At 44.9% G+C, this 12,754-nt stretch overlaps 1 protein-coding gene across 11 annotated transcripts in view; it reads right to left on the bottom strand.

Moving 5' to 3' along the window:
- The window catches only part of TENM4 (teneurin transmembrane protein 4), an 861,213-nt gene that overhangs the window by 160,185 nt on the left and 688,274 nt on the right, over positions 1-12,754 (bottom strand). The window lies entirely within an intron of this gene.

Below are 12,754 nucleotides of genomic sequence, written 5' to 3'. Positions count from 1 at the left end.
CTCTGATTCTCCATCTATCAGTCCAGACTCCACCATGTCTCACAGGGGCTAACACAACAGCCTCATGGCTGGCCTCTTCCTCCCACTCTGATTCATTCACTACCCAGCAGTCTGAGCCACCTCTCTGAAACAAATCTCATCCTGTCCTTCTCCTACTAAAAACTCTTCAGTGCCCCTGCCCCTCATTTGCCGAAATGAAAAGAGCCAAGCTCCTTCAAAAAGCATCGGAATTTTCCTTCACGCCCCCTTTGCCCTTCCCGTATCCCCGACATCTGCAATCAGTGCCCACTTTCTGCAGGGCTGCTCCTTTCTCTGACACATCCTGGTACATTTGGTACCACCTGTGTGATGTGTCAAGGAAATACAGGCTTCATTTCAGGAAGCTTTTAGTAAAAAAACTAAGCAATGGTTTGTTGCTCCAGTTAGTACACATGCTATATAGAAAATCTGTTTATTTGAATCAGCCCGTTTCTCAATCACGCTAGATATAGCATGAAGGAAGAAGCCACTGTATTTTGAATGGCTCCTTTGTGCCATCTATTTCCACAAAGCTTATTTCATCGTGCTGCCACCAAATCTTCAAGTGTATCAATATTCCTACTTTACGAACAGGACAACACGAGGAGGCTGATAAAGAGATGAAGGGACTTGCTGAAGGCCTCAAGAGATACTAATTCATGGATGCCGAATCTGAATCTAGGCCTTTGGACCTCAAACCTGGTTTTCCCCAATGATGCTGTGTCATCTGGACCTTGAAGGATGTTCTCGGCACAACCAGGAATGAAGGAGGCAGATCTGTGACCCAGTGAGGCCAGTCCTGATGACAGCAAAGGACCAGTTGGAAGGTAGTGAATTCCAGGACTTTCAGAGCTTGAAGGGATCTAGGGAGACCTGATTTTGGGGCCTACTCTTCTAGAATCATGTTGGGTGACCTAAAGCAACTTCCTCCCCACCCCCCATTTCTGGGCCTCATCTTCCTCATATGTGAAATGAAGATGATAGCAGAGATGATTCCCAGGACTGTTTCCTGTTCTAAAATTCTATAAAATTCTGCTTCTGTGCAGAAAAGGCATCCTGACAAGGGCAGCAAGCCTTAAATCACCAGGAAATCACTTAGGGCCAATGCAATAGCAGCTGATATGGGGCAAAACCAGCAGAGGAAGGCTTCTGGGAGGAGATGAGCTTGAAGGATGTCTTGAGTACGGGTAGATGGTGGAAAGGTAGGGAGATGTTGAGGAGCTCACGGCACGGGGCGTTTCCCAGAAAGATCTTTTTCCTAGTTGTCTGCCATTACCAACTTGGAAATGACTGAAAAGGGGCTCAAATGTGCAAATGAGTGGGAAATTTCCTTCACTTGCTGTCCCTCTGATAATATCAACAGCATACTACACCAACACAGAGTTAAGAACAAGAGGGTCTAATCTAGTCTGTATTCTCACTTCAAGGATTCGGAAGCCATTTGGGACCCGGCAGAGCAAGACTCACAAGCCAGAACCCTGAGCATCTCAGCTCTCCACTGGCTTTGCCTGGAAGAATGTGCTCAGTCACTTGTGTCTGACTCTGCAACCCCAGGGACTGTAGCCCACTGCAGGTCCACGGGATTCTCCAGGCAAGAACACTGGAGTGGGCTGTCACTTCCTCCTCCATTTGGGTTGGGATCTTCCCAACCCAAGTCTTGTGCGTCTCCTATATTTGGCAGGCAGATTCTTTACTACTAGTGCCATGTGGGAAGAATCTGCATGCCTTTAAGCTTGTAAAGCCTCTATGTTAGGAGGGGTTTCTTAGAAACGATTTTTATAAAGGATAACTTAGGATGTTTCCTCTTTAATACTCTTTTTAACATAAGAGAGGCTTCCCTGGCAGTCCAGTGGTTAAGAATCCTCTTGCCAATGCAGGGGACATGGGTTCGATCCCTGGTCCAGAAAGATTCCACATGCCATGGGGCAACCAAGCCTGTGTGCCCCAACTACTGAGCTCATACTCTCTAGAGCCTACGTCACAACCTAGAACCTATTCTCCGCAACAAGGGAAGTCAACACAGTGAGACACCCATACATATCAATGAAGACCCAGTGCAGTCAAACAAACAAAAAAATAAATAAAAACAAGAATCTTAAAGCAAAGTTTAAGGCAAGATTGTTTTCACTTTAAGCTTCAGGCTAAGGGTGCAGTTTGAGGGTGGGCTCCATCTGCAGTCTTGCAGAAGGAGCAAAGGAGAGAGAAGCCAAAGGCCTGCTTCCACCTCTTGTTTCACTGCGGAAGGGCTCTAGGACCTTGGTCTCATCCCCTGATCTTCCTGCACCTGTGTCTTCATCCCTGCATTTGCTCTTCCCAATCTCCCCTGATGGGCGACTCCTACTCCTACTCAAATCCAACTCAAATGTCACTTCCTTGGACAAGTCTTCCTTATTCCTTAAACAGGCTAAGTTACTCCTGGGACTTTTTCTGTCACTCCTATCTGTTGAAGGACCAGGCAGCCTACATGGTTGACTGTGTACTTCTTGAGGACAGAAGCCAAGTTTATTCACCTATGCATTTGCCCTGGTTTCCAAAGAAGGGTCTCAATGAACGTTTGCTCCTGTCCCTGAAATAATTCAGCTAGATGATCTCAGAGATCCCTCATAGATCTAAAATCCTATGGTTCAGGTCTGCTCAAACCCAGTGGTATAACATCTGTCTCCCAACACCACTGCCATAATTCCCAGCTGTGCTTTTAACAGGACTAGTTTCAGGTAAGGGTCACACACTTTCTAAATTTTGATTTATGAAGTCTGTAAGATACAAACTTGTTAAATCCAAAATGTCTTCCTAGTGAAAAAGTGTATTTTCTGTGACGGAATATTGTGTTGGTTGCTGAATCTGACAGACTAGAAGCCTGTTTGCTACAAAACTTGCCGCAGGCTGTTGGTGTCAGCGAAGGTAGGAGTTTTAGGAGACATGGAGTGATTTTATGATGGCAACATGGAAGTAGAAGCGAGACATTTGGAGACTATTTCTTCTTGATGAAATGTTTATGTATACAGTCTTTCTTCTGCTTGGAAGGATTTCAACTACTTGGGGTCCACTTGGAATCCTACAAATAATGAGTCTCCATTGACCAAATATCTCTAAGCTAAACGCTAGTGCAGAAGTGACACTCACTGGCTTGGGAGAAGTGTGAACTTTATTGCATAAACATGTTGCTATGTTTCCAATTAGTGTCTGGTGAGTTCTCCCCCTACAGTCCCTTCCTGCTTTGCTCATGTTTAAACTGCAGCAGGCTTCATGTAGCAGAAGGTGTTCCTTAGGTCTGTTCAGATCTGAATTAAAAGTTCAGCTGCCTGTACATAACTGATTTTCATAATTTGGTAGATGCTCTGTTGGAGAACAGGGAGCTTTCTCCTAGCTTTTGCTTTTCTATCACAACAGTGGGTTCTGCTAGAAATGTGATTTTCAGGAACTTGTTTTTCCTTCCATCAATACTGGAATGCAGAGTTTAAATGCTTCCTGAGCTTGTTCTCTTGGACATGTGTTCTGAGTGGGTGTGCTCTCTGAATGTTGAACAAAATATTGCTCAAAATACAAAGGGGCCTTCACAGAAGGCCAAAAAGACAACGATGCTCCTTCCTGGAGAAAACACAGGAGACAGGAAACTATAGAGGCCTCGGTGAGCCCATTGCAGTGCCTCATCTTGTCTGTTCACCTCCCTTTTCCATGGACAATCCAGTAGCATCACCATATCAAGGTGAAAGATGATCACAGTTGGTGAGTAGGTCTCCTGAGTCTAAAGCTGATGCCTGGGAAAGCCTGCCTTCAGTTGCCACTTGTCCTGCTTTTCTCTTTTGAAATCCCGGAGCTTGATTTTTGTAGGAAACAAGGGGAGACCACGGGGAACATCCTGTCTGTCGGAGGACTACTGGGCGGCCTAACCACCTGCTTGACTGCTGTTTCACTGGGGGAATGGAGAGGAGAGGGGAGGAGGCCTGTCTCCTTCATCGGCTCGCTGTGGTGCAGACACACCTGCTCCAGGCCCTGCTCTGAGCAGGCAGACCTTCGCAGTGACTGGGGCCTGAGGCTGGACCCCAGCACCAAAGACAGGAGGAACCAGCTGTGAACAAGGTCAGAGCCCACTAGCCATCCTTGTCTCTCTTTTCTGCTCACCCAGCACGTATCCCTCCCACCCAGCACCTCCTCCGTGTACTGTTCACCTGGGATCTGTCCTAGCTAACAAAAGGCCACACTTGCTGCCTGCAGCTCCTTCCTCTGATTCTCTTGTCTCTGCTGAGGTTGTAAAAGTGGATGTTGGCAACTCTTTGAAAGCACTTGTCTAAGGAGCCAAGGTCCACCTACTGCCCAGGAGCGGTGTACTCTCTGATGCCTCCTTCTCCTCAGGAGTTTGGATGCTAATGCTTCAGGCAAGAGGAAGGAATGCAGACTCCAAAACAGCCAACTGGATGACTGAATACATCACTTGACTATAGCCGGTGGAAATTTATACTCCAGGTTCCATCTATTACATCCTCTGATCCTGAAAAGCGGCTGGATTTACTATTGATAACCGAAAGAAGAGGGAAACAAACTCGATAGCACAGGCGGAATGCTAATTCTACAGTTACCCTAACAGAGACCCTCTTGTTCTCACACACGGAACTGGGAAAGGTCTCTCATATATTCTAATTTATTCCTTACAATTATGAGAAATAGGTACCTTTGCCACCATTTCACAGTCTGAGATGGAGACCGAGAGCTGAAGTCACAGAGCTACAAGGGTGAATCTGGTTGGTGAATCAAGTTCCGTCCAAAGCCAAAGTTTATGGTAAGTGGCTGGACCGTAAGTATGGGCTTTGGTACCATACTAGTCGGGACTCCCAAGTGGCGCTAGTGGTAAAGAACCCACCTGCCAATGCAGAAGAAGTTAAGAGACATGGGTTCAATCCCTGGGTCAGGAAGATCCCCTGGGGGAGGGCACAGCAACCTACTCCACTATTCTTGCCTGGAGAATCCCATGGACAGAGGAGCCTGGCGGGCTATAGTCCTTAGGGTCATAAAGAGTCGGACACGACTGAAGCGACTTAGTGGGTACACATGTGCCGTACTAGTTAGAAGCCCTCTGGAAAAGTTGTCTCTAAACATGTTTCCGTCTGTGAAATGCGGTTAATAATAGCACCCACCTCAGAGGGTTAGTCTAAGAGCAAACAGTGTAACCCTGTGCACTGTTTGCCCAGGACTTGGCAGAGTTGGTATTCTGGTTTTAAGGGAGGGTCACACGTGTCTTCTATTTGTAAACCAAAGCAACACACTGAGTTGGTCTAATGAATCCAAAGAAGGCAACATGGGTTCTTGGGGGTAAACACACACAGACACACATAAAACACACAGAAACTCCCCATGGTAAAAACAGGAACACAGACAGGCAATGTGCTGAATGTGATGAAGGCAGGGTGTTTGGATAAATTTCCTCCTGGGGAAAAGCACTGTCAAAGCAAATTAAACCTGCTGTCTCCCAGAAGCCCAAACACAGGCCAGCTCCTGCCAGTATCTGAGTGAGCCTTTCTCCCTGAACCCTCCAGACTGGCAACAGGCAGGTGCCAGGTGCTGCAAGACTGTTCCATGGGCCTCGGAGACATCAGTCTCTGTAGGTGTCCCAGCTTTCTTTGCAGATGATGGAACTCAACAGCTTCAGTCTGTAGCAGTCGAGGTCAAGGCAATGACAAACATCTGACAAAGCTCCTGATAGGTTGGGCTTGAAGCCAGTTCTGCACTGGCATTTGAACTGGGAGATCTGCTTTCAATCCTACCCAGAAGTCTACCAACTGCTATTATTAGCAGCTCCAAGGAGGGGTCTAGGGAAAAGATTGTTCCCATGATTATATTCACTCTCGGTTCTTTATTATTGTTTATTTGGAGGCAAACCAAATTTCACCAATGAGACTGTGAGCTCCTTGAAGACAAGCAATATGTCTAGTTCTCCAAAGAGGCTGGTGAGTGTGACACCCAAAGTGAGTCCTCGGTAACATCTGTTGTATTGAGCAGCTGAGCAGAGTGCAAGGGGGAAATGGAGGACAGAGGTCAGGGTCAGGGGCATGACACAACAGTCAGACTCAATAGAACAGCTGGTGGCCAAGGCAGCTATTGTTTCTTTGTTCTAATTTTTAGATGTGCAATGCCTAGAAGAATGCAGGGGGTGAGAGAAGTTCAACTTTGCATTGCACAGTCAGTCCGTATATGGAGCCGAGTTGTTCATATCTAGAAGGCAGATTGAAGAGAGCAATAACTGGAGCATGTCCACTGAAGAGCAACCAGGGGGTTAAGAGAACTTGAAATCACATTTCAAATAAAGAATTCTTGAGGGAATTGGTAGTTCAGCTGACTAAGGGAGTATGAATCCTGCTTAAAAAATCCTAAAGTGCCGTTATGTGAAATAAGTATTAGCCTTTTGTTTTGTAGCCTTAATAACTTGGCAGAGGTCCAGTGAGGACTATCAGTTCAGTTCAGTTGCTCCATAGTGTCTGACTCTTTGTGACCCCATGGACTGCAGCACACCAGGCCTCCCTGTCCATCACCAACTCCCAGAGTTTACACAAACTTAAGTCCACTGAGTCAGTCATTCCATCCAACCATCTCATCCTCTGTCATCCCCTACTCCTCCTGCCTCCAATCTTTCCCAGCATCAGGGTCTTTTCCAACGAGTCAGCACTTCGCATCAGGTGGCCAAAGTATTGGAGTTTCAGCTTCAACATCAGTCTTTCCAATGAACATCCAGGACTGATTTCCTTTAGGATGGACTGGTTGGATCTCCTTGCAGTCCAAGGGACTCTCAAGTCTTCTCCAACACCATAGTTCAAAAGCATCAATTCTTTAGCACTCAGCTTTCTTTATAGTCCAAATCTCACATCCATACACAACTACTGGAAAAACCATAGCTTTGATTAGATGGACCTTTGTTGGCAAACCAATGTCTCTGCTTTTTAATATGCTCTCTGGGTTGGTCATAACTTTTCTTCCAAGGAGCAAGCGTCTTTTAATTTCATTCCTGCAGTCACCACCTGCAGTGATTTTGGAGACCAAAAAAATAAAGTCAGCCACTGTTTCTCCATCTATTTGCCAGGAAGTGATGGGACCAGATGTTATGATTTTAGTTTTCTGAATGTTGAGTTTTAAGCCAACTTTTTCACTCTTCTCTTTCACTTTCATCAAGAGGCTCTTCTTCACTTTCTGCCATGAGGGTGGTATCATCTGCATATCTGAGGTTATTGATTTCTCCCGGCAATGTTGATTCCAGCTTGTCCTTCATCCAGCCCAGCATTTCTCATGATGTACTCTGCATAGACGTTAAATAAGCAGGGTGACAATATACAGCCTTGACGTATTCCTTTCCCTATTTGGAACCACTCTGCTGTTCTATGTCCAGTTCTAACTATTGCTTACTGACCTACATACAGATTTCTCAAGAGGCAGATCAGCTGGTCTGGTATTCCCATCTCTTTAAGAATTTTCCACAGTTTGTCATGATCCACACAGTCAAAGGCTTTGACAAAGTCAATAAAGCAGAAATAGATGTTTTTCTGGAACTCTCTTGCTTTTATGATGATCCAGTGGATGTTGGCAATTTGATCTCTGGTTCCTCTGACTTTTCTAAATCCAGCTTGAACATCTGGAAGTTCACGGTTCATGTACTATTGAAGCCTGGCTTGGAGAATTTTGAGCATTACTTCACTAGCATGTAAGATGAATGCAATCATGCAGTAGTTTGAGCATTCTTTGGGATTGAAATGAAAACTGGCCTTTTCCAGTCCTGTGGCCACTGCTAAGTTTTCCAAATTTGCTGGCATATTGAGTGCAACACTTTCACAGTATCATCTTTTAGGATTTGAAATAGCTCAACTGGAATTCCATCACTTCCACTAGATTTGTTCCTAGTGATGCTTCCTAAGGCCCACTTGACTTTGTGCTCCAGGATATCTGGCTCTAGGTAAGTGATCACAGCATCATGATTATCTGGGTCGTGAAGATCTTTTTTGTACAGTTCTTTTGTGTATTCTTGCCACCTCTTCTTAAGATCTTCTGCTTCTGCTTGGTCCATACCATTTCTGTCCTTTATTGTACCCATCTTTGCATGAAATGTTCCCTTAGTATCTCTAATTTTCTTGAAGAGATCTCTAGCCTTTCCCATTCTATTGTTTTCCTCTATTTCTTTGCACTGATCACTGAGGAAGGCTTTTTTTTTTTTAATCTCTCCTTGCTATTCTTTGGAATTCTGCATTCAAATGGGAATATCTTTCCTTTTCTCCATTGCTTTTCACTTCTCTTCTTTTCACAGTTATTTGTAAGGCCTCCTCAGACAACCATTTTGGTTTTTTGCATTTCTTTTTCTTGGGGATGGTCTTGATCCGTTTCCTGTACAGTGTCACAAACCTCCATCCATAGTTCTTCAGGCACTCTGTCTATCAGATCTAATCCCCTGAATTGATTTCTCACTTCCACTTTACAATCGTAAGGGATTTGATTTAGGTCATACCTGAATGGTCTAGTGGTTTTCCCTACTTTCTTCAATTTAAGTCTGAATTTGGCAATAAGGAGTTCATGATCTGAGCCAGAGTCAGCTCCCAGTCTTGTTTTTGCTGACTGTATAGAGCTTCTCCATCTTTGGCTGCAAGGAATATACTCAGTCTGATTTAGGTATTGGCCATCTGGTGATTTCCATGTGCAGAGTCCTTTCTTGTGTTGTTGGAAGAGGGTGTTTGCTATGACCAGTGCATTCTCTTGGCAAAATTCTTATTAGCCTTTGCCCTACTTCATTCTGTACTCCAGGGCCAAATTTGCCTGTTATCCAGGTGTTTCTTGACTTCCTACTTTTGCATTCCAATCCCCTATAATGAAAAGGACATCTTTTTGGGGTGTTAGTTCTAGAAGGTCTTGTAGGTCTTCATAGAACCGTTCAGCTTCAGCTTCTTCAGCATTACTGGTTAGGGCATAGACTTGGATTACTGTGATATTAAATGGTTTGCCTTGGCAATGAAGAGAAGTCATTCTGTCGTTTTTGAGACTGCATCCAAGTACTGCATTTTGGACTCTTTTGTTGACTATGATGGCTACTCCATTTCTTCTAAAGGATTCTTGCCCACAGTAGTAGATATGATGGTCATCTGAGTTAAATTCACTCATTCCAGTCCATTTTAGTTTGCTGATTCCTAAAATGTCAATGCTCACCCTTGCCATCTCTTGTGTGACCACTTCCAATTTGCCTTGATTCATGGGTCTGCATTCCAGGTTTCTATATAATATTGCTCTTTACAGCATTGAACTTTACTTCCATCACCAGTCACATCCACAACTGGGTGTTGTTTTTGCTTTGACTCCATCCCTTCATTCCTTCTGGAGTTATTTCTCCACTGATCTCCAGTAGCATATTGGGCACCTACTGACCTGGGGAGTTCATCTTTCAGTGTCCTATGTTTTTGCCTTTTCATACTGTTCACAGTGTTCTCAAGGCAAGAATACTGAAATGGTTTGCCATTCACTTCTCCAGTGGACCACATTTTGTCAGAACTTTCTACCATGAACCATCCATCTTGGGTGGCCCTACATGGCATGGCTCATAATTTCATTGAGTTACACAAGGTCCATGTGATCAGACTGGTTAGTTTTCTGTGATTGTGGTTTTCAGTCTGTCTGCCCTCTGGTGGAGAAGGATATGAGGCTTATGGAAGCTTCCTGATGGGAGAGACTGACTGAGGGGGAAACTGGGTCTGATTCTGATGGGCTGGGCCATACTCAGTAAATCATATAGTGAGGACTATAGTCTTTGCAAATGGAGTTGGTTCAATACAAGAACCAATAGAGAAGAACGCCACTTACTCTGTTGGGTTATATTCTATTGCTGTGTATGTATCTGCCCAAATATTGTAAGCTTCTTGAGGGCAGGAAATGTGTTATTTATCTCTGAATCTCCAGTAAATAGTACCATCTTTGACTCAAAGCATGTGTTAAATGAATGTTAGTTGAATGACCGAATGAACAGACTAGGTGAGCTATAAGGTCACACATTTTCAGTCACTGATGTACTGAGGGAGGGGGCAAATGGATGACTGGGATATTGCAGGGAGATTAAGACAGACCATATGGTATCTTCCAGATCCAAAATTTCATCATGCTATGAGTCATGGAGTAAGGGAACATGCATGGATTGGGTCAAGAAACTTGGGTTCTTTATTTACAAAACAGAAACAGACTCACATGTGAAAGCAACCTAAATGTCTATCAACAGAAGAATGCATAAAGAAGATGTGGTACATATACACAAAGGAATATTACTCAGCCATTAAAAAGAATGAAACAATGCCATCTGCAGCAACATGGAGGGAGCTAGAGACTGCTACACAGAGCCAGGTGAGTCAGAGCGAGAAAGACAATTATTACGTGACATCGCTTACATGTGGTGTCTAAGAAACGGTGCCCATAAGCTTATTTACAAAACAGAGGTAGAGTCACAGATGTAGAAAGCAAACTTATGGTTACCAGGGGGGAAAGGGGGGAAAGGATAAGTTGGGAGGTTGTGACTGATGTATACACACGGCTAAATATAAAATATATAACTAGTAAGGACCTCCTGTATAGCACAGAGAACTCTTCTCTGTACTCTGTAATGACCTAATAGGAAAAGAATCCAAAAAAGAGCGAATGTATATGTATACAAATGTACGTATCACTGATTTACTTTGCTGTACAGTAGAAACTAATACTCCAATAAAAATTTTTTTAAAAAGACATAAATTCACAGACATAGGAAACAAAGGGGAAATGGGGAGATAAATGAGGAGCTTGAGACTAGCAGACAGAAATTACTATATATAAAATAGCTAAACAACAAGGATCCACTGTATAGCACAGAGAACTGCATCAGTATCTTGTAACAACCTATAATGAAAAAGAATCTGAAAAAGACTACATATACATGTATATATACAAACACACATACGTATAACTAAATCACTTGGCTGTACACCTGAAATTAACAAAACACTGTAAACCAACTATACTTAAAAAAAAAAAGACAAAAGAAACTTGGGTTCTAGTCCTACCTCTGCCGGCAGCTTCTTAGGCAACCTTAGCCAAGACCCTTTTACTCTCAGAAACTTTCATCTCCAAAATTCATTAAATTTATACAGCAAACATTTATTGAGCATCTCCTCTGGATCAGGAAGTTACCCAGTACAGTGGATGACTTATACGATCTTTCAGGTCAAACACCCTGTGATCTAATGAATCAAATCAAATTGTCACTATTTAGACATCTACACTAACAGATGAAAAAGATGAGAAAATAAATCATGATGTTTATGGCCTGAGGGAGGGAAAGGAAGTTTGCTCTTTTAAGAGCAGACCTCATGTTTTTAAACCTCTCTGCTGTGTCCTCAAATAACTAGCTTCCCATTTTAATGTACCATGTGAGAGGCATCTCCAGTGAGGCACCGAGGAAGGAGGGCCCAGGGATGGGAACCCAGAGTAGGTGCCTCACAGGCTGCCTCTGGCTAAGAGCTCCCACCTCCGGTCCCCAGGCTGTTGGCAGCAGCCTTCACAGATGCCAGGGCCTGCAGACGGCTCCGCTGCCTTTCCCAGGGACCTCGGCCCACGCGTAGTCTGCTGCCAGGCTCTGTGAGCACATGCCAGGGAGGCCAGCGAGACACACGGCACGTGGTGATGAGACTGCCCGGTGCCACGCTGTTCAAGAGCACAAGGACCTTCCAAGGAGAGGTGCGTGCCCTCGTGTGTGGATCCATGTCTCCTTCCTTTACAGATTTATCCATCCTTCATCCACACCTCCTCCTGAGGAGCTATGCTCTGCCCCTAGTCCCTGCCTGGGCTGTAGGCACAGGTAGACCAGATGACTGGCCACAGCTGCTCGGACTAGAACCCAAGGGCAGTCATTTTCATAGGCTGCTCGGTGCTCTAAGACATGGGCTGCTGCACAGAGGTTCTGGCCGAATAGAGTCCCATTACGCTATTTGAAATCAAATGTGCCCGGGGAATACAGCAGCTGGTGATAAGAGTGGAAGCCGAAAGACATGACAGGAAGAGAGGGGCCGGGGAGGTTTTCCTGGTCAGGGGGGAGCCTGCGATCAGAAGCAGCAGTCCTGGGTGAGCAGAGGAAGCCAGCCTGTCGGCTGGGAGAGGCAAACAGTGGGAGTTCAGAGCCAGGCAGAGTCCACTCTGCCCCCGGGGAGAGCGGGACGGGGCTGGCGAGCAGCCCGGCCTCCCTACCGCTTCTCAGTGCCTGTCTTAGTCCCAGGCCGTGTGAAGCTTTTTGAAGCTACTTCACCACCGTACCTGCCTTTCCTCGAGGTGGCCTGAGAGTGTTTTTGCTTCTGGCAACTGAAAATGCCCTGCCATATCCATTCACCTTGGACCTTATGACAAGCTCTACCTGAGAGTTATCAGGCTTCGATGATAACGGCTAAGTGCAGGGCATGATGTTTTTAAAGCATTTTTGCGTACAGTTACTCACAGTTTTATTTGAGCCTTACAATATCTCTGTATGCAGGAAGGGGAAGTGCCATTTTTCATTCCCCATTTTGTAGATGGGAACACAAAGGCAGAGAACTCATTCAAGTTCATGCAGCTAATAAGTGACAGGGCTAATATTAAAATCTGTATTTCTCCTCCCACCTAATTGAGGGATTCTTTCCTACACCACGACTGCCAATTCAATGGGAAAACATGCCGGTCCCACTCTTCTTGCCTCTGGTCTCTGTCAGCTATCGAGTGAGGACAACAC

Source organism: Odocoileus virginianus, chromosome 28 (assembly GCF_023699985.2).
Source record: "Odocoileus virginianus isolate 20LAN1187 ecotype Illinois chromosome 28, Ovbor_1.2, whole genome shotgun sequence".
Taxonomy (NCBI): domain Eukaryota; kingdom Metazoa; phylum Chordata; class Mammalia; order Artiodactyla; family Cervidae; genus Odocoileus; species Odocoileus virginianus.
The sequence above is the reverse complement of the archived record's forward strand: the minus strand, read 5'-3'. Positions and strand labels throughout refer to the sequence as shown.